A 22,781-nucleotide genomic window follows, 5' to 3' on the forward strand; every position below is an offset into this window, starting at 1 on the left:
AAAAAATAAAATAAAAAGAAAAATAGAGGGAAATATACCAGTGCAGCACAGGGTGTTGAAAGTAGCCGGGTACGTGTACAATTCTTCAATTATATCTCCTGGAGACAGAAAGAGAGTATTAAGAGCTACGATGAAGTTACCCAGGAGACGTAAAAAGCTTGCAGCACCTGGTATTTCTAGGAGGTCTCCCATCCAAGTACTGACCAAGCCCTGCCCCGTTTAGCTTCCGAGATCTGACGAGATCGGGCGCATTCAGGACGGTGTGGCCGCAAGCCGAGAGGCCTGGCTGCATGATGTCTCTTAAAGGTTGGCGGGTATTGACGGAACTTCCAGCAAAAAAAAAAAAAAAAAAGAAAAATGGATGGAAAAATATCAGTGCAGCAAAGGGTGTTGACAGTAGCTGGGTACGTGTACAATACTTCAAATATATCTCCTCCAGACAGATAGAGAGTATTAAGAGCTACGATAAAGTTACCCAGGAGACGTAAAAGCTTGCAGCACCAGGTATTTCCAGGAGGTCTCACATTCATGTACCGACCAGGTCCTGCCCCGTTTAGCTTCCGAGATCTGACGAGATCGGGCGCGTTCAGGATGGTGTGGCCGCAAGCCGAGATGCCTGGCTGCATGATGTCTCTTAAAGGCTGGCGGGTATTGACGGAACTGCCAGCAAAAAAAAAAAGAAAAATAGAGGGAAATATACCAGTGCAGCAAAGGGTGTTGAAAGTAGCCTAGTACGTGTACAATTCTTCAATTATATCTCCTCCAGACAGAAAGAGAGTATTAAGAGCTACGATGAAGTTACCCAGGAGACGTAAAAGGCTTGCAGCACCTGGTATTTCTCGGAGGTCTCCCATCCAAGTACTGACCAGGCCCTGCCCCGTTTAGCTTCCGAGATCTGACGAGATCTGGCGCATTCAGGACGGTGTGGCCGCAAGCCGAGAGGCCTGGCTGCATGATGTCTCTTAAAGGTTGGCGGGTATTGACGGAACTTCCAGCAAAAAAAAAAAAAAAAAAGAAAAATGGATGGAAAAATATCAGTGCAGCAAAGGGTGTTGACAGTAGCTGGATACGTGTACAATACTTCAATTATATCTCCTCCAGACAGAAAGAGAGTATTAAGAGCTACGATAAACTTACCCAGCAGACGTAAAAAGCTTGCAACACCTGGTATTTCCAGGAGGTCTCCCATCCAAGTACTGACCAGGCCCTGCCCCGTTTAGCTTCCGAGATCTGACGAGATCAGGCACATTCAGGACGGTGTGGCCACAAGCCAAGATGCCTGGCTGCATGATGTCTCTTAAAGGCTGGCGGGTATCGACGGAACTGCCAGCAAAAAAAAAAAAGAAAAATAGTGGGAAAAATACCAGTGCAGCAAAGGGTGTTGAAAGTAGCCGGGTACGTGTACAATTCTTCAATTATATCTCCTCCAGACAGAAAGAGAGTATTAAGAGCTACGATGAAGTTACCCAGGAGACGTAAATTGCTGGCAGCACCTGGCATTTCCAGGAGGTCACCCATCCAAGTACTGACCAGGCCCTGCCCCGTTTAAATTCCAAGATCTGATGAGATCGGGGGCGTTCAGGACTGTGTGTCCGCAAACTGAGAGGCCTGGTTGCATGATGTCTCTTAAAGGCTGGCGGGTATTGACGGAACTTCCAGCAAAAAAAAAAAAAAAAAAAAATGGAATATGGAGGGAAAAATATCAGTGCAGCAAAGGCTGTTGAAAGTAGCCGGGTACGTGTACAATACTTCAATTATATCTCCTCCAGACAGATAGAGAGTATTAAGAGCTACGATGAAGTTTCCCAGGAGACGTAAAAAGCTTGCAGCACCAGGTATTTCCAGGAGGTCTCCCATCCAAGTACTGACGAGGCCCTGCCCCGTTTAGCTTCCGAGATCTGACGAGATCGGGCGTCTTCAGGACGGTGTGGCCTCAAGCCAAGAGGCCTGGCTGCATGATGTCTCTTAAAGGCTGGAGGGTATTGATGGAACTTCCAGCAAGAAACAAAAGAAAAAAGAAAAATGGAGGGAAAAATATCAGTGCAGCAAAGCGTGTTGAAGGTAGCCGGGTACGTGTACAATTCTTCAATTATATCTCCTGGAGACAAAAAGAGAGTATTAAGAGCTACGATGAAGTTACCCAGGAGACGTAAAAAGCTTGCAGCACCTGGTATTTCTAGGAGGTCTCCCATCCAAGTACTGACCAGGCCCTGCCCCGTTTAGCATCCGAGATCTGACGAGATCGGGCGCATTCAGGACGGTGTGGCCACAAGCCGAAAGGCTTGGCTGCATGATGTCTCTTAAAGGTTGGCGGGTATTGACGGAATTTCCAGCAAAAAAAAAAAAAAAAAAATAGAAAAATGGAGGGAAAAATATCAGTGCAGGAAAGGGTGTTGAAAGTAGCCGGGTACGTGTACAATTCTTCAATTATATCTCCTGGAGACAGAAAGAGAGTATTAAGAGCTACGATGAAGTTACCCAGGAGACGAAAAAGCTAGCAGCACCTGGTATTTCCAGGAGGTCACCCATCCAAGTACTGACCAGTACCTGCCCCGTTTTGCTTCCGAGATCTGACGAGATCGGGCGTGTTCAGGACGGTGTGGCCTCAAGCCAAGAGGCCTGGCTGCATGATGTCTCTTAAAGGCTGGAGGGTATTGACGGAACTTCCAGCAAAATAAAAAAGAAAAAAGAAAAATGGAGGGAAAAATATCAGTGCAGCAAAGGGTGTTGACAGTAGCTGGGTACGTGTACAATACTTCAAATATATCTCCTCCAGACAGATAGAGAGTATTAAGAGCTACGATAAAGTTACCCAGGAGACGTAAAAGCTTGCAGCACCAGGTATTTCCAGGAGGTCTCACATTCATGTACCGACCAGGTCCTGCCCCGTTTAGCTTCCGAGATCTGACGAGATCGGGCGCGTTCAGGATGGTGTGGCCGCAAGCCGAGATGCCTGGCTGCATGATGTCTCTTAAAGGCTGGCGGGTATTGACGGAACTGCCAGCAAAAAAAAAAAAGAAAAATAGAGGGAAATATACCAGTGCAGCAAAGGGTGTTGAAAGTAGCCTAGTACGTGTACAATTCTTCAATTATATCTCCTCCAGACAGAAAGAGAGTATTAAGAGCTTCGATGAAGTTACCCAGGAGACGTAAAAGGCTTGCAGCACCTGGTATTTCTCGGAGGTCTCCCATCCAAGTACTGACCAGGCCCTGCCCCGTTTAGCTTCCGAGATCTGACGAGATCGGGCGCATTCAGGACGGTGTGGCCGCAAGCCGAGAAGCCTGGCTGCATGATGTCTCTTAAAGGCTGACGGGTATTGACGGAACTTCCAGCAAAAAAAAAATGGATAAAGAAAAATGGAGGGAAAAATATCAGTGCAGCAATGGGTGTTGAAAGTAGCCGGGTACGTGTACAATACTTCAATTATATCTCCTCCAGACAGAAAGAGAGTATTAAGAGCTACGATGAACTCACCTAAAGGATTATTAGGAACACCATACTAATACTGTGTTTGACCCCCTTTCGCCTTCAGAACTGCTTTAATTCTACGTGGCATTGCTTCAACAAGGTGCTGAAAGCATTCTTTAGAAATGTTGGCCCATATTGATAGGATAGCATCTTGCAGTTGATGGAGATTTGTGGGATGCACATCCAGGGCACGAAGCTCCCGTTCCACCACATCCCAAAGATGCTCTATTGGGTTGAGATCTGGTGACTGTGGGGGCCAGTTTAGTACAGTGAACTCATTGTCATGTTCATGAAACCAATTTGAAATGATTCGACCTTTGTGACATGGTGCATTATCCTGCTGGAATTGGTACTAAGGGGCCTAAAGTGTGCCAAGAAGACATCCCCCACACCATTACACCACCACCACCAGCCTGCACAGTGGTAACAAGACATGATGGATCCATGTTCTCATTCTGTTTACGCCAAATTCTGACTCTACCATCTGAATGTCTCACCTCTTTTTCCTATTTGTAGTGGAGATGAGTGGTACCCGGTGGGGTCTTCTGCTGTTGTAGCCCATCCGCCTCAAGGTTGTACGTGTTGTGGTTTCACAAATGCTTTGCTGCATACCTCGTTTGTAACGAGTGGTTATTTCAGTCAAAGTTGCTCTTCTATCAGCTTGAATCAGTCGGCCCATTCTCCTCTGACCTCTAGCATCAACAAGGCATTTTCGCCCACAGGACTGCCGCATACTGGATGTTTTTCCCTTTTCACACCATTCTTTGTAAACCCTAGAAATGGTTGTGCGTGAAAATCCCAGTAACTGAGCAGATTGTGAAATACTCAGACCGGCCCGTCTGGCACCAACAACCATGCCACGCTCAAAATTGCTTAAATCACCTTTCATTCCCATTCAGACATTCAGTTTGGAGTTCAGGAGATTGTCTTGACCAGGACCACACCCCTAAATGCATTGAAGCAACTGCCATGTGATTGGTTGATTAGATAATTGCATTAATGAGAAATTGAACAGGTGCTCCTAATAATCCTTTAGGTGAGTGTATATGTATGTATGTGTATGTATGTCCAATTGCTTTGACAATACAAATGAAATGAATTGAGAGAGAGAGAGAGAGAGAGAGAGAGGAATATGAGCTCCTAAAAAACATTTGTTTTTATACATAAGCGGATTTAATTTGTGATTTACAAATGAATATATAGCACTATAAACATACACAGAAGACATGGAATAGAAATTCAGAAGAAAAAGTATTCAAAAAATAATAATTTTAAGAGAAACACAAAAAGAAGAAAGCAGAGAGACAGTTCAGGAAGAAAAGTCAGAAAAGAAAAGCTGAAGACAAGAATTGGAGGTAAGAGACAAATAATTAAACAAAAAAATATGTATTAATAAAATAAATAAGCATTCTCAGTAGTTGACTCAGCCAATGAAAATGCAGAGCTCCGATTTGAATAGAGTGACAGTAGGAGAGAGCCCAACTGCCACTGAGACTGATAGAAATCTATCGAACAGCAGTCTGACTGCAGAGCTGCCTTTTGAAATCCGATACCCTGAAGACATTCGCTCTGCACAGGCTAAGAAGGACTACAAACAAGCTGTGATGAGAGCATCTCCTGAGACCCTCATCCTAGACTACACTGGTAAAGGAGAAAACAGGGTCAAGAACAATCTACTGTTCTACACCGCCTTTCACAAAACCCTGTGCCAGACATACCCCAATAACAACAAGAGGGGCATTAGCAGAGGCAGGCAGATCTCAGTGCTGGTAGAGAAAGACACAGACAGTGTGATGCTCACTTTTAATGTATACCACAACGGGACCATCATGGTGCAGGGCAGCGACAGCAGCCTGGACCAATTAGCTCTCGGCTTCCACACCTCAAAGCAGCAGACTGAGGTAGAGAAACAAGAGCCAGAGCCGGCCACCCTGCAGTCTGCCCCCAGCCACACGGAGCCAGACAGTGCCCCATCTCCCACAGACTGCCCCCCTGTCTCCCCAAAACTCTCCAGCAACATTAAAACACTAAAGGAATGCCTATCAGTGCTGGAGCTGGAGTTTGCGGAGTTCAGGGAGCAGACCTTGAGCACCCTGGCCCAGACCTCCTTGTGCGATCAGCTCCGGGATGAGATGCACAGACTAAAGATGCAGCACAAGGCTGAGATCCATGAGCTGAGAGCAGCAGTGAGAGACCTGGAGGAGCAGAGCCAAACCCTGAGGACGGAGCTGCGCAGAGCGAGGGAGGAGCTGACCTGGACACCCCAGCACAGCTAGCTGAGGAGCCTGCAGAGCCAGCTGGAGGAGCTAAGAGAGGAGCTACACATCACTGGAGCACAGAGACTGCACTGCACTGACCCCACAACACCTCCAACCCCTGACGCACCCACTGATCCACCCACACTCCCCACCACTCCTGACACACCCACTATCACCAGACCTGCCACTAATACACAACCCCCTGAAACGCCACTCCCCCAAAACACACCCGCTGCCCCCACCACTCCCGACGCAAACCCGGAGTGGCAGGTCAACGCAGAGGTGGTCATTCTGAGCGAATCCAATGGGAAGATCCTGGTTGAGAGGCGCCTCTTCCCTGGGCGAAAAGTGAAAAAGCTTTGGTGCTCCACAGCACAGAGAGCCCTGGAGCTGCTCTCCAAGAGGAGGCTTTGCCAAGTCAAACACATCCTCATCCACACCGGCACTAACGACCTGAGTGCCTGCAGGGGCGATGTGGCCTCAGCCCTGAGACAGGTAGCAACGAAAGCCACAGAGGAATTCCCAACTGCCAAAATTTCCATCTCCACACTGCTGCCCCGCACAGACGTGCCCCTGCACATCATCCAGGCCATCAACGCAGAAGTGTCCCGAAGATGTGCCCTCCTCCCCAACGTCCACCTGGCACACCACTGAGACATCCAGCCACATCACCTGTATGACCACGTCCACCTCAACAAGACGGGTGTGAGGATCATCTCAAAGGTCCTCAAGGACACAACCCTGGGCCGAAACCCCACACACCCCCACCTCGAGACCAGGAGCAAACCCCCCAGCCCCCGGCCACATCCCCAGCCACCGGCTCCACCCCAGCCCCAGCCCCTGAGACCCCGCGGCCCCATTCCCCACCCCCCCATCCCCAGAGGGCCCGTCCAGCACAGCAGAGCGGACAGCCGGGGACCAGCACAGCCACACAGCCACGCAGCAGCGGCTTCCAGAGCCTGGAGGCCCGATGCTGCCCAGCTGGCCCAGATAAGGCAACTCCTCAGTGTCATCTGTACCACACTGCTGAGTTAACTGAGCCTCAACACACATATATATGGTTGTGGAGATGGAGAGTAAGAAAAAATGTGATTTAATTATTCTGATATTTTGATGCAACGATAAAATCTTTGTGTGATTATTATGTATATCCATATATAATTATTAATAGTAATATAATATCAGTTGTAGACCACAAATTAAACTTTCTTATGTAGAAGAGACAAGTATAATAAAATATATTAACATGTCCTTTAAAATAAGCAGTTGGAATATGCAGGGTTTACGCTCCTCAACTTTTGGAATGAAGAGCACAGGCCCTGAACTGATCAACACTGTAAATAGTTCAGATGTTTTCATTCTTGTAGAGACTTGGTGCTGTGCAGATATGTCTATACACTGGATGGATACAATGGATACAGGGAGCTGATTGTGCCCTCCTATAAAAAACCCAAAGTCAGGTGTGGCAGGGCCTCGTGGGGGATTATCGTGTGGTACAGGGAGGAGCTCCGAGCAGCCCTATGCCCAGTACAGAGAGGAGACACACACCTGTGGATGAAAATCAGAAAAGACACCCTACAAAATAACACAGATATATACCTATGTGCAATTTATATGCCACCCGCAGACTCCCCCTACTATAATGAGGAAGGCTTTCATGAGCTTCAAAACGAAATCTGCCACTTCCAGACCCTGGGCTCTGTACTGCTGTGTGGCGATCTCAATGCCAGGACTGGCAGAGAGATGGACTACATCAATACAGAGGGGAACACACACCTGTTCGGAGACTCCCCGCTGTGCCACACACACACCTCCACACTGACACAGCCACGACAGCGTGGTAAACAAGAGCAGGAAGCAGGTAGTGCGCCTATGTAAAAGCCTGGGTCTATATATCATCAATGGCAGGACCAGGGGGTACTCTCTGGGGAGATTCACATACTGCTCGGCTCTGGGCAGCAGTGTGGTGGACTACGCCATAACTGACCTGGACCCACAAGCCAACAATGCGTTTATAGTCAGACAACAATCTCCACTATCAGACCACAGCCAAATAACACTTTACCTAAAAAGATCAGCGCAGCCACAAGTCAGAGCCAAACTTCCCACAAAACTGGTCTCCCTGCCACCCAGTTAGAGATGGTCAGAGCCCAGCACAGAGAACTACACAAGAGCCCTGAATAGTGATGAGATTGAAAACATGTTAGACAGATATCAATCCTCACACTATCAAATAAACCAAAACGGAATAAACTCAGCCACCAAAACACTGAATGAAATATTTGAGAGACTGGCTTTAAAATCAAACATTAAAACAATTAAAAACCAAAATATGAAATCGTCTAAAAGAAAAAAAGAACAGTGGTGTGACCAGGAGTGTGAAACTTCTAGGAAACACCTGAGACATCTCTCCAACACTAAACACAGAGAGCCCGACAACCAGGAGGCTCGCCTCAGCTACTGCCAGGCCCTGCGGCACTACAAGCAACTCCTCAGTAAGAAAAAAGACCACTATATGGGCAGAATAAATACCCCAAAAACAAAAAATGAAATACCAATTCAAAATGGAGAAATCTGGAAAACACACTTTGAAAAACTTTACCAAAATGTTGAAAACAATCCAAAGCCAGAACAGGTTAAAATATTAAAAAACCTAAATAAATTGGAAGAAATCATTAAGAATAACCAAAATCCCTTAGATAACCCATTTACAATACAGGAACTAAAACATCAACTCAAAATCCTCAAACCCAGGAAAGCCAGCGGCCCCGACAGCATCAGCCCTGAGATGCTGAAGCACAGCAGCCCGCAGCTGCAGGAGGCTCTGCTCAAACTCTTTAACCTGGTGCTGAGAGCCGGGTGTTTCCCTGAGGTCGGGAATCAAGGATTGATCACCCCGATTTTTAAAAGTGGAGACAAATTAGACCCCAATAACTACTGGGGCAGCTGTGTGAGCAGTAACCTGGGGAAGGTGTTCTGCAGTATCATCAACGCCCAGATACTGGCCTTCCTTACCAAGCACAGTGTCCTGAATAAGAGTCAGATTGGCTTCCTACCAAAACACAGCACAACCGATCATATTTACACTCTACACACCCTCATAAATAAATATACCCAAAACAATAAAGGAAAAATATTTGCCTGTTTTGTAGACTTTAGAAAGGCATTTGACTCAATCTGGCACAAGGGATTATTTTATAAACTTCTACAGAGTGGTGTAGGGGGTAAAGTTTATGACATCATTAAATCAATGTATTCTGAAAACAAATGCGGAGTTCAAATTGGCAACTCAAGAACAGAGTTCTTCACTCAGGGGCGGGGAGTGAGACAGGGCTGCAGTCTGAGTCCAACACTGTTCAACATCTACATCATCGAGTTGGCCACAGTGTTGGAGCAGTCTGACGCCCGCAGCCTAACTCTCCATGACACAGAGATCAAGTTCCTGCTCTACGCAGACGACCTGGTGCTGCTGTCGCCCACAGAGCAGGGGCTTCAGCAGAACCTGGCGCTGCTAGAGCAGTACTGTCAGAAATGGGCCCTGGCAGTCAATCTGGACAAGACCAGAGTTATGGTTTTCCAGAAAAAAGCCCCATCTCAGGGAAACAGGTACCGCTTCACTCTGGGCAGCACTGGATTAGAGCACTGCACCAGACACAACTACCTTGGCCTGACCATCAGTGCGTCAGGGAGCTTCAGCCTGGCTATAAACGCATTAAAAGACAAGGCACGCCGGGCATTTTATGCCATAAAGACACAATTTGGGAAAACAACAATACCAATAACTATTTGGATTAAAATATTAAACTCCATCATCCAACCAATCCTGCTATATGGGAGCGAAGTGTGGGGTCCCCTCATGAACCTCAATAACAACAATTGGGACAAAAGCCCCATGGAAATATTCCACCTAGAATTTAATAAAAACATCTTACACGTACACAGAAACGCCCCCACGGCTCTGAGGCTCACAGAGCCCGAACACACAATGACCAAAACAACAACAATTGGGAAAATTGACATGTACCTGAAAAGCAAATACACAAAAGATTAGAGACACGAATTAGAATTACAAAACAAATTGGAATGCTACCGGGCCCTGAATAGAAACATTACATTGGCTGAATACTTAAAAATCCAAAATATAAAAGAGAGACAAAATCTAACTAAATACAGGCTCAGTGACCACAGCCTCGCCATTGAAAAAGGCCGCTACAGAAAATTCTGGGTTGCCAGAGAAGAGCGGCTGTGCAGCCAGTGTGACCTAGGGGAGGTCGAAACACAGGCGCATTTCCTGCTGTCCTGCCCTAAATACACAAAAATCAGGGAGACATACTTTAAAATATTAAAAATGCATATCCCTGAGTTCAGCATGATCCCCGATTGCTGCAAACTCCCCGTCCTGCTGGGAGAGGAGGAGCGCACTGCCTTCTTAGCAGCGCAATATGTATCCACCTGCCACAGCCTGCGAGACAGTGTGTAGACACCAGCCTGTGGCACTCCATTTGCAAAACAAAATAAAAACAGTGATTTTTCTGATATCATGACACAAATTTTGATACAAACAACAAATATGGTTTATATCCTACTTAATTTTATTTCAATGTGTACTATATTTGTTCCACTGAATCTTGTATTGCAATGTTTTGTCTTGATTGATAGAACATTTGTATCTGCTTTGGCAATATTGTGATAGATCATGCCAATAAAGCACCTTTGAATTGAATTGAAATGAATTGACAGACAGACAGACACACGCACACACACACACACACACACACACACACACACACAGAGCCAGCCAGCCAGACAGCCAGCCAGCTCAGCCATGACATCACGAGCCTCTCTCAGCTGACTGCTATGACATCACAGAGCACGTACATTCCGTTGCTTGCCGTCTGTCAACCACTCAGTCACTGCCAGCCAGACTGGCTGGCTGGCTGGATGGGGGGGCTGCTTGCTGCTGCTGCGTATCTTAGCAAGCTAATTTGCCTGACCGGCCTTCCTACTCCTATGCCCAAATGCCCACCTAAGCCCGATCTGCTGTTCACCTGGATCACAGCTCCGCCCCAACAAGGCAGATCCTCCCAAAAATGGTACAAACTGATCCACGTTCCCCTCCACGGAAAGCTTTAGCCCAAAATAAGGGACACATTCTGCCCAATATGTCAGCGCCAACCACAGCCTGAGGGACACAGTGACACACGAGCACCGGCTGTAAATATAATGTAAATACTCGTTTGTAATGCATGTCATTGTATTTCAAAAAAGGAATCTGGAAATGGTATACCTATTTTCTTTATTTGTATGTATTAAAGATCACATTTTATTACATTTTCTTTTTCTGTACGTCATTACATCTTATTGTGATTCATAATTCTATTATTTATTTTCCGTGTATATGTATGTATGTATGTATTGTGACAAACCAAGGGGCAGGGTCATACATGGCAGATATGTCAGGCCAGGTCTGCTGCAAGGTGTGTACTCTAGGGTAGAATACCGACCCTAGGCAACTACACTCCCCAGAAACCCTCAGGCAGCCATTCTAGCACCTAATGTGGTCACTTGGTGTTACTTCCTCAATTATTCACCAGGTATATAAGGCGGGCCTGAGAGAGAGAGAAGTGAGAGACAATAGGGTGAGTTATCTGGAAAACAGAGGTAGCTCATAAGGAGAAAGCCAAGACTTATTTATTCCAGACTTTGTTTAAAATAGAATGATTATGTAAGATTAGTTACAACTCCAGTGTGAGTTAGGTTTTGTTTTCAGATTTGTTTTGTTTGAAGTAAACATACAGGCACAGCCCTGTATTTGCAACCTCCTCCCTGGGTCATGACTGGTTTTTACTCCTAAGAAGATCACAGAGAAGACCCGCACATGTGTACAGCCAAGGCGTTTTGTCACATTTGGTGTAGAATGCGGGCAGCACCTCATGAAACCCAGACTGGCTGAGTGAATTTTTTTATCCAAAAAAAAAAAAACTACAGGCTGTAATAGCCCAACAGGAAGCGACCAGGGTGCAGCAGGTGGCTCACCAGGATGCTATGCGGATGCATCAGGAAGCACTGCAGGTCCAGCATGATACAAATAAAATGTTTAGAGAAGAGCAGGAAAAGGTGACTAAAGAGCTGAAAGAGAGTGTTGAAGCACTTGCAACCAGGATTGGGCCACAGGGGGCTGCAACCCATTCCACTCCCCGCACCAATCACTTTCTGCAGAAAATGACAAAACAGGACGATGTTGAGGCCTTCCTTATGACCTTTGAGAGGACAGCAGAGAGAGGGATGGCCAAAAGATTCCTGGGCAGGGCTTGTGGCACCTTATCTGGCAGGGGATGCACAGAAAGCGTACTTTGATCTGGAGCTGAAGGACGCCCAGGACTATGATAAATTGAAAGCGGAGATGAGGGCACATCGGTTTCAGCAGTGGGCCTACCAACCAGGACAACCAATCCGAACGCAGATGTTTGATCTGATCCATCTGGCCAGGAAATGGCTACAGCCAGAGGTCCATTCATCAGCCGAGGTGGTGGAGGCCATAGTCCTTGACAACTACCAACGCTGTTTGCCCAAGGACGTTCGACGCTGGGTTGGCCAGAATGAGGTGCTGTCCGCTGACACCTTGGTGGCCATTGTAGAGCGGTTCTATACAGCCGGAGCAGCAGAGCATGTACCGGAGGTTAAAAACTCGTTCCCCAGGCCATGACGAACCAGCGGACCGGGTAAGATGGTTCCAAAGTACTCTGGGAAACATGACGCGCTGGGTTGGAAGAAAAGAGCAAGACTGGGGGGGGCAAAGGTGGGGCCTAAAGCCGAGACTAAGGGTTATAGGGGGTCACCATCACAACCAATTGTCTGCTACAATTGTGACAAAGTAGGACATATTGCGGCCCACTGCCCAGGTAGAGAGGAACCAATGCAATGTAATGTGTGTGATATGGGGAAAGAGAAACCGGTATTTTATGCCTGCCCTGTTGGGACGGATGTTTTCATAGGCGGAGTACCTAATCCAAAACACATGTGTACAGTGATAGTCGATGAGAAAGAAGTGGCTGCTCTACTCGACTCTGGCAGTATGGTTACACTGGTCACAGAAAAATTAGTAGCGACCAACAAGCTGGATAGACATCAGGAGCTCAGTATCACATGCACACATGGTGACACACGCCCCTATCCCACAGCCCTTGTAAACATACAGACAGAGGCCGGGAAACTAGATTACGAAGTCGGTGTGGTACCCAACATGCCATATGATGTGATACTGGGACGATATTTTCCTAATTTTGGAAAACTAGATAGAAAACATAGTAAATTGGAAATGCACACTGAAAACTGTAAGCCAGAAGTTGCCTCGATCCCACAACTAGAGCTAAAAGTAGACCTGGTTCCAGTTGAGTCGACAGTGAAGGTTTTGGTTGGGGAAAATTAACTGAAAACATAGGGGTGGAATGTAGTGACGTAGATGACCCTATGGAGGGTGAGGAACCCAGCACTAGCAGGGTGGGTGAGAATCCATTCATAGAGACCCCTGAAGCTGACAATGTAGAAGTGTCAGTGTTAGAGGGACTCCCCACTGATTTTGGCAGCGCACAGGTGCGAGATCTCACTCTACACTATGCTAAAGAAAATGTGAAGGTAGTAAATGGGACCCCTATGACTACTGCAGACCCGCCAACAGCTTATCCTTATTTTATGGTAAAAAATGACCTATTGTACCGTGTAAATAAGATAGGGGTGGACATTGTGGAGCAATTGCTAGTTCCCACCCCATTCAGACGAACAGTTCTCAATCTGGCACATGGGCATATCCTGGGGGGACATCTGGGGATGGACAAAACCAAGGATAGACTCCTGAGGAGGTTTTACTGGCCAGGCGTACATGCAGACGTGACAGAACATTGTAGCTCATGTCCTGAATGTCAACTACATGCTCCTAAACCAGCCTTCAGAAGCCCACTGGTCCCTTTGCCCATCATAGAGACCCCCTTTGCTAGGATAGCTATGGATGTGGTGGGACCTCTCCCGAAATCAGCCAGAGGGCATCAGTATATACTGGTTATTTTGGATTATGCCACCAGGTACCCAGAAGCCATTCCACTGCGGACCATGGCTTCAAAAGGTATTGCAAAAGAGCTAATGTTGATGTGTAGTAGGGTGGGGATACCGAGGGAGATATTAACAGATCAGGGCACACCCTTTATGTCTAAGGTTATGACCGATCTGTGTAAATTGTTGCAGGTTAAGCAGTTGAGAACATCAGTCTACCACCCACAAACAGATGGGTTGGTTGAGAGATTTAATAGGACCCTGAAGTCCATGCTAAGAAAGGTAATCGATAAGGATGGGAAAAATTGGGAATTCATGCTGCCCTACTTGATGTCTGCCATTAGGGAAGTCCCACAGGCTTCCCTGGGCTTTTCGCCTTTTGAACTGTTATATGGGAGGCACCCCAGGGGGATATTAGACATAGCCCGTGAAACGTGGGAACACGAGTCCACTCCTTTCCGGAGTGTAGTCGAGCACATCAATGCTATGCAAGAGAGAATAGCCACAGTCACTCCCATTGTGAGAGAGCACCTAAGGCAGGCACAGGAACACCAACAATTCGCCTATAATCGTCAGGCTACACTGAGGGTGTTCCAGCCTGGTGATAGGGTGTTGGTGTTGGTTCCCACTGTAGAATGTAAATTTCTGGCTACGTGGATGGGACCTTATGAGATTATAGAGCGAATACGGGAAGTGAACTATAAGGTTCAGCAACCCGGCCGCCGACCCCCAGAACAAATATATCATGTCAACTTAATAAAAGCCTGGAAGGACAGGGAAGTGTTGATGTTGACTTACCCCCCTCAGCCACTAGGGACACCGAAGGTGAATATTGCAGCTGCCTTGTCACCTGACCAGTTGAAGGAGGTGAACGACTTGATAATACGTAATAGGGAAGTTTTCTCAGGCATACCGGGGCGTACCCATTTAGTCTCTCACAACATTGTGTCTCTCCCAGGAAAGAAGGTAAATATGAGGCCTTACAGGGTACCAGAAGCTCGCAGGAACACTATTAGAAATGAGGTTAAGGAAATGCTGGAGGCAGGGGTTATTGAAGAATCCCACAGTGAGTGGTCCAGCCCTATAGTCATGGTTTCCAAACCTGATGGCTCCTGGAGATTCTGTAATGATTTTAGAAAGGTTAATGAAATTTCAAAGTTTGATGCATACCCAATGCCCCGAGTAGATGAATTGTTAGAGAATATTGGGAATGCTCGCTATATTTCAACTATTGACTTAGCCAAGGGCTACTGGCAGATTCCCTTGACCCCGGGTGCCAAAGAAAAAACAGCCTTTGCAACCCCAGATGGTCTGTTTCACTACACAGTGATGCCCTTTGGCCTGCATGGTGCTCCTGCCACCTTTCAAAGGTTGATGGACCACATACTTAGACCACACAGGACGTATGCGGCAGCATATTTAGATGATGTGGTCATTCACAGTCCAGATTGGGAATCACATTTGTCTCAGCTCCAAGCGGTATTGGATTCAATACATGCAGCAGGCCTGATGGCTAATCCAACCAAATGCAATTTGGGGTTGGAAGAGGCCAAATACTTGGGCTATACAGTAGGGAGGGGTATGGTGAAACCCCAAATATCCAAGGTTGAAGCCATAAACTCTTGGCCTAGGCCTGTCAATAAAAAGCAGGTTAGGGCATTTTTAGGGTTAACTGGGTATTACCGGAGGTTTATTCCCAACTATGCTACCTTAGCGGCCCCTCTGACTGATATGACTAAGGCTACAGAACCCAATATGGTTAGATGGGGTGATACAGCAAACCGGGCTTTCCGGAGCCTACAGGAGGCGCTCTGCCGCAACCCCGTTTTAATGGTACCTGACTTTCAGAAAGAATTTATAGTCCAGACGGACGCCTCTGAGGTGGGGATCGGAGTGGTTTTGTCCCAAAGAATGGGTGATCACGAACACCCGGTGTTGTTCCTTAGCAGAAAGTTGGAATCCAATGAAATAAATTATTTGGTAGTTGAAGAAGAATGTTTGGCAGTGAAGTGGGCTTTGGACAGTCTTCGATACTATTTGTTGGGCAGGCACTTCACCCTGATCACTGACCATGCCCCCCTCACTTGGATGCATCGTTCGAAAGACAGGAATGCCCGTGTGATGAGGTGGTTTTTGAGTCTCCAACATTTTCATTTCACCCTGCAGCACAGGCCAGGGAAGGCCATGGGGAATGTTGATGGGCTGTCCCGGGTGCATGCTTTTTTGCGGCTGTCGCTCGACCTATGGGGTCGCAGCTGGGGGGGATGATGTGGGACAAACCAAGGGGCAGGGTCATACATGGCAGACATGTCAGGCCAGGTCTGCTGCAAGGTCTGCACTCTAGGGAAGAAAACCGACCCTAGACAACTACACTCCCCAGAAACCCTCAGGCAGCCTAATGTGGTCACTTGGTGCTACTTCCTCAATTATTCACCAAGTATATAAGGCGGAAAGATAGAGTCAAGCTAGAAGGTCAGGCCAGAAGCTAGTTTGATTTCTGTTTGTTATTTACGATGAGAACCTTGGAAACAATGTCAAACGGTATGACCTACGTGCCTGTTCCCTAAAACCATGTGTAGACCTATGGACTCTGTTCTATAATGATATATGTTCTGCTTAGTTAGCCTTTAAGATAACATAGTAATGACTTTCTAGCATGTATGCATGTATGTATGTATATATATATATATATATATATATATATGTATGTATGAATGTATGTATGTCCAATTGCTTTGACAATACAAATGAATTGAATTGAGAGGGAGAGAGAGAGAGAGAGAGAGAGAGAGAGAGAGAGAGAGACAGACAGACTGAAAAACAGACAAACAGACACACACACACACACACAGACATACACACACACACACAGAGCCAGCCAGCCAGCCAGCTCAGCGATGACATCACGAGCCTCTCTCAGCTGACTGCTATGACATCACAGAGCACGTACATTCCGTTGCTTGCCGTCTGACAACCACTCAGTCACCGCCAGCCAGACTGGCTGGCTGGCTGGATGTGGGGGATGCTTGCTGCTGCTGCGTACCTTAGCAAGCTTATTTGCTTGACCGGCCTTCCAACTCCTCTGCCCACATGCCCACCTATGCCCGATCTGCTGTTCACCTGGTCACAGCTCCGCCCCAACAAGGCAGATTCTCCCAAAAATGGTACAAACTGATCCACGTTCCCCTCCACGGAAAGCTTTAGCCCAAAATAAGGGACAAATTCTGTAACAACATAATGGATGCCCACCCAACCTGTGACAAAACTGAGAAAAAAGAAAAACGCCAGTCCTCCTGGGGGAGGGACACACAGCCACCCTGGCTGCCCAATATGTCAGCGCCTACCACAGCCTGAGGGACACAGTGACACACGAGCACCGGCTGTAAATATAATGTAAATACTTGTTTGTTATGCATGTCATTGTATTTCAAAAAAGGAATCTGGAAATAGTAAACCTATTTTCTTTATTTGTATGTATTAAAGATCACATTTTTTTACATTTTCATTTTCTGTACTTCATTACATCTTATTGTGATTCATAATTCTATTATTTATTTTCCGTGTAGATGTATGTATGTATGTATGTATGTATGTATGTATGTATATGTATGTATGTCCAATTGCTTTGACAATACAAATGAATTGAATTGAGAGGGAGAGAGAGAAAGAGAGAGAGAGAGAGAGAGAGAGAGAGAGAGAGAGAGAGAGAGGAATATGAGCTCCTAAAAAACATTTGTTTTTATACATAAGCGGATTTAATTTGTCATTTACAAATGAATATATAGCACTATAAACATACACAGAAGACATGGAATAGAAATTCAGAAGAAAAAGTATTCAAAAAATAATAATTTTAAGAGAAACACAAAAAGAAGAAAGCAGAGAGACAGTTTAGGAAGAAAAGTCAGAAAAGAAAAGCTGAAGACAAGAATTGGAGGTAAGACCTTTCACCTATAGAGACAAATAATTAAACAAAAAAATATGTATTAATAAAATAAATAAGCATTCTCAGTAGTTGACTCAGCCAATGAAAATGCAGAGCTCCAATTTGAATAGAGTGACAGTAGGAGAGAGCCCAACTGCCACTGAGACTGATACAAATCTATCGAACAGCAGTCTGACTGCAGAGCTGCCTTTTGAAATCCGATACCCTGAAGACATTCGCTCTGCACAGGCTATAAGGACTACAAACAAGCTGTGATGAGAGCATCTCCTGAGACCCTCATCCTAGACTACACCGGTAAAGGAGAAAACAGGGTCAAGAACAATCTACTGTTCTACACTCAGTACCCCACCGCCTTTCACAAAACCCTGTGCCAGACATACCCCAATAACAACAAGAGGGGCATTAGCAGAGGCAGGCAGATCTCAGTGCTGGTAGAGAAAGACACAGACAGTGTGATGCTCACTTTTAATGTATACCACAACGGGACCATCATGGTGCAGGACAGCGAGAGCAGCCTGGACCAATTATCTCTCGGCTTCCACACCTCAAAGCAGCAGACTGAGGTAGAGAAACACGAGCCAGAGCCGGCCACCCTGCAGTCTGCCCCCAGCCACACGGAGCCAGACAGTGCCCCATCTCCCACAGACTGCCCCCCTGTCTCCCCAAAACTCTCCAGCAACATTAAAACACTAAAGGAATGCCTATCAGTGCTGGAGCTGAAGTTTGCGGAGTTCAGGGACTAAAGATGCACCACAAGGCTGAGATCCATAAGCTGAGAGCAGCAGTGAGAGACCAGGAGGAGCAGAGCCAAACCCTGAGGACGGAGCTGCACAGAGCGAGGGAGGAGCTGACCAGGACACCCCAGCACAGCCAGCTGAGGAGCCTGCAGAGCCAGCTGGAGAAGCTAAGAGAGGAGCACAGAGACTGCACTGCACTGACCCCACAACACCTACAACCCCTGACGCACCCACTGACGCACCCACTGATCCACCCACACTCCCCACCACTCCTGACACCCCCACTATCACCAGACCTGCCACTAATACACAAACCCCTGAAACGCCACTCCCCTAAAACACACCCGCTGCCCCCACCACTCCCGACGCAAAACCCGGAGTGGCAGGTCAACACAGAGGTGGTCATTCTGAGCGACTCCAATGGGAAGTTCCTGGATGAGAGGCGCCTCTTCCCTGGGCGAAAAGTGAAAAAGCTTTGGTGCCCGACAGCACAGAGAGCCCTGGAGCTGCTCTCCAAGAGGAGGCTGTGCCAGGTCAAACACATCCTCATCCACACCGGCACTAACGACCTGAGTGCCCGCAGGGGCGATGTGGCCTCAGCCCTGAGACAGGTGGCAAAGAAAGCCACAGAGGAATTCCAAACTGCCAAAATCACCATCTCCACACTGCTGCCCCGCACAGACGTGCCCCTGCACATCATCCAGGCCATCAACGCAGAAGTATCCCGAAGATGTGCCCTCCTCCCCAACGTCCACCTGGCACACCACTGAGACATCCAGCCACATCACCTGTATGACCACGTCCACCTCAACAAGACGGGTGTGAGGAAGGTCCGTTTTTAGTGTTTCTCTGAACACATCCAAGCTTACCTAGGCGCTACATATTATTTTCAATTACCCGTAATTCTGATCTGTATTTTGGCTTGTTAATAGAAGTTATTGAAGTTGGACTCCTAATTCAAAATAACCAATATGTATCTCAACGTAATTTACTGACAGACATCACTCTTTATCACTTTCACTTTTGAAGGAACTGCTTTGTATTCTGTGTATTGTTTTATTGTAGTGCTGCTTCCTTTCTTGGTATAGCACGTGTCCCCCTTTTGAATGGGTTCTATATATAACATTTTAAAACGAATGGTTCTGTGTAGAACGCTATGTTTGGGGGTTCTTCATGTAACCCCTTTGAAGGGGTTCTACATAGAACCATAAAGGGATCCACCAGAGCGATTACTCGAGGAACCCTTTATGGTTCTGTGCAGAACAATTTCTTCTAAGAGTGTGGAGTGTCGCCACACAATTTCTCTCAGAGGGCTTTTGACCAATGGCAATCCAATCCTGAATGACGTCACCACTATCCTGTTGTACTTTATGGGAGAGATGTATTAAGTAGTTTATAATGAGAAGAATAACAATAATCACCTGTTTTTCATAGGTTTTGTATCCATGGTCTCCTTCATATTAGGAAAGGAAGTTGATCCATAGCCTACTCAGAGACAACTGAGAGTTGGTCTCTGAGCAGCAGCACAAAGGGGTCGAGTCTCTCAATGTCCGTGTGTTGGAGATATTCCACCATATTGGTCCCAGCCTTTAAAACAATGTTAAAGAAGATGTTAAAGATATTGTAGAAATATATTGCAGAAGAGCAGAACTACAATCACACTTTTTCAATGCTATTGCTGTTTTCTACCTCCCTGGTGAGGTACCAATGCGGGAAGTTTGAGAGAGTATTTCTAAAATGTGTATGATCCAATACAAACAGTTATTTAAAAAGCTGACGTCTTGTACATGCTCACCAGAACCAAGCCTAATTAAATAACACATTTAATATTAAATAAGTACATGTGCAGTAGCCACTTGGACAATTACAGATCCCCAGGTCAAAACACAACAGAAAGACATGGAAGATCGTATTTTCAAATCACATCTGTGGCTCCCATAACTGTAATTTGGTATTAGTGGGTCAAAGGATTTATTTGGTTCAAGTGATAATAAGATCATATTTTGAAAACAAACACTACAGGATGTCATATTTAAAATGACTGTGAGTACCTTTCTTTAGTGACGCTTCTGAGGGGGGCAGGGATTAGTTGAGTGTGCTAATTGGAGCTGTGAAGTGTGCAGAGAAAATACAAATGTTTTCTTTTAATATGAAAACAAAGAACTTTTTTTTAACACCGACCTGGGATTGTGTTTCTTTCCAAGTTTCCTTATTGTTTCTGAGAAGAGACTGTTCACTTGCAAAGTGAACTGGACCCGTGTGACTCGCAGGTAAGGAGAGCCCGTGTTGAACTAAGATGGCTACAGTGAGTTTTCCTGGACAAAGCTCGGGCAAAGGATAGCGCAGAGTGCACCTGCACCTGAGATTGTGTTGAGAAGCTTTGTGATAAGAGCAGGTAAAGAGGGAAAAGAAACACAAGTATTTTCTTTGTTTGAAGAACACATTTTGTTTTAACTGAAACGGGACTACAACTTTTGAAAGGGAAATAGTTGCTAGTGCACTGTATTTTTATTGAGTTTATTAGAAGAAAAAAGCTTATATTTTGGACAGAACGAACTCGTTTGGCATGCAACTAGCAGCAAACGATGAGAAGCAAACAAAACAGTTAGCAAGTTAGCAAGTTACAGTCTGTCCTAGGTCCGGGGGTGCTTATGGTTGTTTATGGGTTCCCTTACCTTAGCCAGTGTCATGTACGGGTGTCCGTACCTTACTGGAGTGTTTGTTTTTATTATAATATATATACATAATATAATATATAATAATGTAATATTTCAGATAAATCGTCACAGTGAGTGACACCAGCATTATTGGTTTTTTGAGAAATAAAAAAACAGAATGTAGAGAAGAAAATGTTGGAAGGAAGTTGGGAGAAAGACTGGTCTCCGAAGGAGCACCGGGACTGGTGGAAGCAACAACAACCAGATAAGACAGAGAAAGGAATTGTGATATTGTGTCAGGTTGGTGAGAATCAAGAAAAGAAAATAACAGAAATGGAAGATCATCATAAACAGTAATGTGAATTGAGAGAAGAAGTTGTGAAAAATACGATAGAATTAATAGAACTACAAGGCAAATTAGAAGGGCAAGAAAAGTGGTCAGAAAAGGTGAAGGTGTAGGTGCGCGATGTGCTGCCGTGTTAGGAGCGCGTCGCGACACAGATCACTCCGAGGACGACAGGCCCGATTGGGATGATTTAGATCGCAAAGCATGGGAATATGAAAAAGGAGGTTTTGCTAGCGCTCCTCCCCCATATAATCCGGAATATAAATCAATCACTGATTTTGGTTATAATAATACATTGTATCCAGATCTGACCGCTCTGAAAACGGTCCCAGCTGCACCCATGCAAGTCAAAACTAGACAGAGTAAAGAGGAAGGTCAATCAATAGTCTATACGACTAAAACCCATGTCCCCTTCTCCCCAGGAGAAAAAGAAATGATATGGGCGTCCCTCCCAAAATTAAAACCAAACCAGGGTAACACAACTTTTTGGGATATTCTAGATGAAAAGATGGTTATTCACCTCCTTCACCCGCACGATGTACACATCATCGTGAAGGCTAAATGTCCGCCCAACATTTGGATACAGTTACTACGAGAATATCAGACCGGGGAGTGGGCTAATGTAGCCTCTACAGATGAGGAGGAAATAACAGAACTTTTTCACAATGGATCAAGAAAACTGAGATAGTGAAATAATCGAGTGGGATTATTTGACATTTTATTCTAAATAATCATAAGCTTAAATAATAAGTTATAAGGGCTGTTTGAGACACTGCAGGGTCAATAAAACATGCCACAGATCGGATATCTGAATTATCTTTAGATATCAATGTGTATGTGCTTTGTGTGTTTATGAATATGTATAGTTTGAAGGTGATATAAGGTAAATGTCTATGTTTTGGCAATCATTTTAGAATTATATTTAAAAATGTAACAACAGATTTATCATATTCATGAGGATCTTTGGCTCTATACAGAGTGCCTCAAGCATCAGAAATCAGAAAGAAAGACTATTATAAGAAAAGTAATCCAAAATATACATTGAATAAACAGATGGATAATAATAGTAATACATAAATAGTCATGGTGTCTCCACAAGAAGAACCAGAATTTGTTTGTTAAACATCATGTTATGGACAAGCTCTGTCAAAAGTCAAATTCAAGGAAACGAAAGGCTAGAAGAGAGCCTGGTGCAGCCCTGACAGCCTGTGAAAGCAGGAGAATGTAAACAGTCTGGTGACATGTTACAGTCTTTCAGAAAATGTTTGGTTATTGGTGCCTAGCATATAATACCTGAAATGAAAGTCAAAGTAGACCATGGT

The 22,781-nt window shown here is 45.6% G+C and overlaps 4 non-coding genes and 6 pseudogenes across 4 annotated transcripts; all 10 read right to left on the minus strand.

Moving 5' to 3' along the window:
* Positions 1-155: 155 nt before the first annotated feature.
* On the minus strand, positions 156-274 carry LOC136769175 (5S ribosomal RNA). The gene has a single exon (XR_010822133.1). It is a non-coding gene; the product is annotated as a 5S ribosomal RNA (ribosomal RNA).
* A 215-nt stretch (positions 275-489) lies between these two features.
* Positions 490-608, minus strand: LOC136769588 (uncharacterized; annotated as a pseudogene).
* Positions 609-817: 209 nt separating this feature from the next.
* Positions 818-936, minus strand: LOC136769311 (uncharacterized; annotated as a pseudogene).
* Positions 937-1,152: 216 nt separating this feature from the next.
* On the minus strand, positions 1,153-1,271 carry LOC136769283 (5S ribosomal RNA). Its single transcript, XR_010822239.1, has one exon. It is a non-coding gene; the product is annotated as a 5S ribosomal RNA (ribosomal RNA).
* A 210-nt stretch (positions 1,272-1,481) lies between these two features.
* Positions 1,482-1,600, minus strand: LOC136768955 (uncharacterized; annotated as a pseudogene).
* Positions 1,601-1,820: 220 nt separating this feature from the next.
* Positions 1,821-1,939, minus strand: LOC136769506 (uncharacterized; annotated as a pseudogene).
* A 216-nt stretch (positions 1,940-2,155) lies between these two features.
* LOC136769263 (5S ribosomal RNA) lies at positions 2,156-2,274 on the minus strand. The gene has a single exon (XR_010822220.1). It is a non-coding gene; the product is annotated as a 5S ribosomal RNA (ribosomal RNA).
* Positions 2,275-2,492: 218 nt separating this feature from the next.
* LOC136768886 (uncharacterized) lies at positions 2,493-2,611 on the minus strand (annotated as a pseudogene).
* A 215-nt stretch (positions 2,612-2,826) lies between these two features.
* LOC136769589 (uncharacterized) lies at positions 2,827-2,945 on the minus strand (annotated as a pseudogene).
* Positions 2,946-3,155: 210 nt separating this feature from the next.
* On the minus strand, positions 3,156-3,274 carry LOC136769164 (5S ribosomal RNA). The gene has a single exon (XR_010822129.1). It is a non-coding gene; the product is annotated as a 5S ribosomal RNA (ribosomal RNA).
* Between the last annotated feature and the right edge of the window lie 19,507 nt (positions 3,275-22,781).

The sequence above is a fragment of the Amia ocellicauda genome, chromosome 14 (assembly GCF_036373705.1).
Source record: "Amia ocellicauda isolate fAmiCal2 chromosome 14, fAmiCal2.hap1, whole genome shotgun sequence".
In the NCBI taxonomy this organism is placed as follows: Eukaryota; Metazoa; Chordata; class Actinopteri; order Amiiformes; family Amiidae; genus Amia; species Amia ocellicauda.